The 4,908-nt window shown below is 37.4% G+C and overlaps 1 pseudogene; it reads left to right on the top strand.

Moving 5' to 3' along the window:
- Positions 1 to 4,312: 4,312 nt before the first annotated feature.
- On the top strand, positions 4,313 to 4,604 carry LOC102813384 (annotated as a pseudogene).
- The last annotated feature ends 304 nt before the right edge of the window (positions 4,605 to 4,908 follow it).

Genomic DNA, 4,908 nt, shown 5'->3' on the forward strand with positions numbered 1-4,908 from the left:
TTCCTGCATTGGTCAATATTTTGCCCATAGAATCCTTCAATGTTGCAACTAGAGGTTTGAATTTTTCAGTTCTTTCAGTGTGAAAAAGTGTGTGGTTTTTTTGCCTCTTTATTTTCTAACTCCAGACTTTTGCACATTTCCTTATATTTTACTTGATCTTTTTGAGCCTTCTTCTGTTCAATAATTTTGCTTCATCATCTCATCTTTTCTCTCTAGTTATTCTCTGGTCAAAAGCAAGTTGCAGAGTCTATTCTAACATCCATTTTGGTCTTTTCTTTGCTTCCTGTCTTTTTAATGTCCATATGCTTTCTTCATGTACAATGTCTTCCATGTCATCCCATGACTCAATTAACCAAATATATTCTTGGGAGGATCTCTAAGTTCAGTTGGACTAAGTTGCTATTGTTGAGTTGGTTCCAACTCATAACAACCCTGTACAGGATTTTTGAAGAGTGGCTAGTAGGTTTAAACTGCTTACCTTATAGTTACCAGTCCAGTGCTTATCCTACAGTGCTATGTCAGTTGGATCATATTTTGCCTCTCAAAGATTTGTTTTCATTTTATTCTGGTTCAAATTGAACTTTCTAACGAGTATGATGGTCTACTCCGTATTTGCCTTCTAGCCTTGTTCTGACTGATACCATTGAGTTTTTACATTGTCTCTTTTCACAGATGTAGTCATTTTGATTCCTGTGTATCCCAACTGCCCCTCAGCACCATGTGCATAATAACCTTTTATGTTGTTGAAAAGGTATTTACAGTGAAGAAGTCATTTTTCTTGAAAGTTCTACCATGAATTTCACTGCTCATTTTAACACCAAGGCCATATTTTTGAACTACTAAACCTTTGTTTCCAATTTTTGCATTCTATTCACTAGTGTTTACCAATACATCTAGATTGCACATTGGATCCATTCCAGAATTCAGACATTGGTAAAAACCATTAATCTTTGACATTAATGTTTGTGACATCTATGCTTGGTTAGCGGATTTGAATAATAGTTGTATGAGCTAGTTTTGGTTATGTTGTTCTTGTTGTTAAATGCCATTGAGTTGGTTCCAACTTATAGCAACCGTGTATAGGGTTTCCAAGGAGTGGATGGTGAGTTTGAACCACCAATCTTGTAGTTCAGACCAACCTTGTGGTCCAGTGCTTATCCTACAATGCCACACCATGACTCCATATAGGTTTATGGATATTGCCCTACTACTGACAGCATTGTACATCAAAGAAGGATGGGTCTTCAAATGCTCCTTTTAACAATGAATGTGATGCTATTCATCTCCAATTGGTCATTCCTATTATAGTAGACCATATGAAAGTCTAATAAATATTGCATGAGACCACTGTTAAAAGAAGTCAAGAAAAGGCTTTGGTTGATTGGTTATATGCTATGGAGTCAGTTCTAAGTCATAACGGCCCTGTATAGGGTTTCCAAGACTGCAAATCTTTACAAGAGCAGAAAACCTTATCTATATCCTGCCTGTAGTTTAGAAATGCTGAACTTGAAGTTAGCAGCCTGACTGGCAACCACTCTACAACCAGACAAGGTTTACAAACAGGGGGAAAAAATAGTCCTTGAAGGCTACCAGAGATGGTAAGGATGGGGAAGGTAAGTTACTAGCTAGAGAGTGTTGTTGTTAAGTGCCATTGTGTCAGTTCCGACTTATAGTGGCCCTGAATAGGGTTTCCAAGGAGCAGCTGGTGAGCCTGCACTGCTGACCTTGTGGTTCACACAGATCTTGCAGCTCAGCGTATTAACCCACAGTGCCACAGAAGAAGTGTATAAACAAGAGCGAAGGGAAAGGCAGTATACAATAAGGAGGAGGCTAGTACAACATGACCAGAGATTAAGGAAATCACTGGGTGGTGCACAAGAGTAAAAGAGAGCAAAGATAAAATACTATCATACACACAACCCTACAATAAAAGTAATAAACAACATGTCTGAGGATACAAAGAGTAGACATGCAAGCTAAACACATGTGGGACTGTAAATGTAAATACACCTCTGGGTATAAATAGGCTTGGTGGAGGATACGTCTACATATGTATTCATATTGATTGCAAATATATCCAAGAATATTGTAGAGCATACCTGAGGAAAGTTCTGAAAACATGTTAGCTATTACCATATACTGATGGAATATGTCATTGGAATGGACGACTTCGGACCACATTCTCAGAAGACGTCTAGGTCAACTGGTATAACAAGTCCACAAAGAAAATGTTCTACATCCTACTAAGGTGAGTGGTGACAGGGATCTTACAGGTTGTGAGTAGTCATCTAAAAAGTAACTATTCATCTCCATTTGTAGCAAAGAAGAATGAAGAAAGCCAAAGAGTGAAAGAAAAATATTAACTCAAAGGGCTAATGGACCTTGTGAACCACAGCCTCCATTACCTGGAGAAAAGAAGCGCTAGATGCTTCCTGGCTACCACTACCAACTAGGGTTACAATAAAAAGTCCTGGACAGAGAGGGAGCAAAAAAAAAAAATACCAAACAAAATTCAAACACATAAAAAAGTCCAAACTTATTGGTATGATGGAGAATAGTGGAACCCAAGACTGTCTTTCTTAGACATCTGCAAGCCTGAACAGCTCATCCTCAGGGATGAACTTAACAACCAAACATCAGAAAGACCTATAAAGTGAAAAATGGCGCTAGGGAGAAACATACCCCTCAATACAATCATGCACACAAGACCCCAAAACCAAGTTCAGAAGACAGGCAGAGACAAGAAAGAAGGGCAGATGAAAACAAGGAGAACTGGGATAAAGGGGGAACAGTGCAGAAATATCGAGGAGATTGCAACCAGCAGTGTCACAGAAGAAAATGTGTATAAATTGTTGAATGAAAAACTAATTTACTCTGTAAACATTCACCAAAACTAAATATATATATATATATAATTAGCTATTAAACAAGTTTTGTCGCACCCAGCTCTACAGAGATACGAATTTGAAATCAACATAACAGGAAGTGTTTCTTTTGTTATTGTTTTAGTACTTTAGTTTTAATCAGCAAGTTTAAAGTTTTTCCACTCTTCCTGGCAAGTATAGATCTAAGGAAGTTATTCTGGAAATCAAGCAAAGGACAGTTGGAATATATTTAAAATTTATAGGCTACCTATGGTGAAAGACATTTTGCACTGACTCCCAACTCTGTTGGAAGTAGTATCTACTGCTCATGTCCTTAAAGGGGAACATTTTTCATTGTAGATGTCAGTAGCATGCTGAAACCATGAATGATGACCATTTCATCTACATTTCCAGCTTCTTAGGCACATTCTTCAACTGTGCAATGGCCTAAGGCACATTACAAGACAATAGACTTGTCAGATGTCCTTTCTATTGATCTCACCTCTGGCAATACTAAACAAGAACAGCACAATGGCGACATAAAACATAATTACAATAAAAAAAAATGTTTATTTCTTATAATTTGTATAAGAATGTTTTAAAGTCTTAGATTGGGTTATGTGGGGTGCTGCAGGGAAGGACAAAGGAGATATGACAAAAGTGGGATATGTGAAGATGGGTCATATATTCTAAAACAAAGAAACTTGTTTTGCTTGTTAGTTTAACCACCAGCATCTGATGGAGTGTCTCTAACACATCAGTTGCATTTGTTCTTGTGATCTATGATAAAATGCTTAAGACATGATAGTACTCCTCAGAGTTACTCTTTATTGTATCAGTGTGAAGACATGCAAAGGGATGCCACTTTCATCATTAAAAAATGTATTTAGTTTCTTATAGAGTTAGTTAGCCATTGAAAGAAGTGTGTGATGAGAAAATTAAATGAGCAAAAGGTTCAGAACCTTTTGCTCATTTAATTCAGTTTTGTTGACAAATTTATTTAGTATGTGTCTTTCCTTATTGTCTGCAAACCTCTATAGGCAATTCTTTCCATATGAAATTGTTTGGTAAGTTTAGAATGTGTGTGTGCGTGTGTGTGTGTGTGTGTGTGTGTGTGTATATATATAGTTAAAATATCAGCATAACTGAGAAAAAAGGTGGATGTTTATTTCCTGCTTATATAAACTACGTTTTTAGTTACAATTCCACCAACTAAATAAGAGGCAGCTTGAAAATTATATAGGTAACTTATGCTCAAAGCTGTTTTTTCAAAATTGTTTACATAATTGCCTTAATCCTCTGCTTTTCTTTGATCCCACAGACATGACTTCAGACTATGTAAATAAAGACATTTTTTAAACCCTAGAGAAATATTGTCGTAATGAGTAATTATTTTTTACTTCTTTAAGAATACACTGGTTGTTCTCGGTCTGCGTGGTCGTGCTGAGATGGATTCCTCCTTGTCTTCCTCGCTGGCGGGTTTGGGCACTGAGGACCTGCAATTGCAGCATTTCATCGAAGTGGAGACACAAGCAGCACTTTCAGCAGCTGGTGCACCAGATAACAGAATTTTGTTGGGAGAAGTGTATGGACAAGCCTGGGCCAAAGTTGGGCAGTCGGGCTGAGGCCTGTTTTGTAAACTGTGTTGAGCACTTTATTAATACAAGCCAATTCATCTTGAATCAACTGGAACAGATCTAGAAATCCAAGCCAGTTTTCTCAGAAAGCCTTTTTGACTGATCTTAGCATTACCTCACTGCAGAAGGAAGGTACTTCAAGAAAGGAAGAGCTGTTGATTGGATGGTTGAAGAGAAAGCTATGGAGAATTGGCTTCTACCATTTTTCACTTTGGGGATGTTCTGTCATCTCAGAATGAATAACAGTTGTGTGTTTGTATGGTTTGAGGGTTATATATGTATTCGGTTGTATTTTTTACGCTAATCTTATGGAAATAATTGACAGACGAATGGAAGACTCTACCAAAATGTGTATCACTCTGTGTGGGACTGTGCTTTCTGTCAAACTCCCATTAACTGCTTCCTAC

The sequence above is a fragment of the Chrysochloris asiatica genome, unplaced genomic scaffold (genome assembly GCF_000296735.1).
Source record: "Chrysochloris asiatica unplaced genomic scaffold, ChrAsi1.0 scaffold00297, whole genome shotgun sequence".
Lineage (NCBI taxonomy): Eukaryota > Metazoa > Chordata > Mammalia > Afrosoricida > Chrysochloridae > Chrysochloris > Chrysochloris asiatica.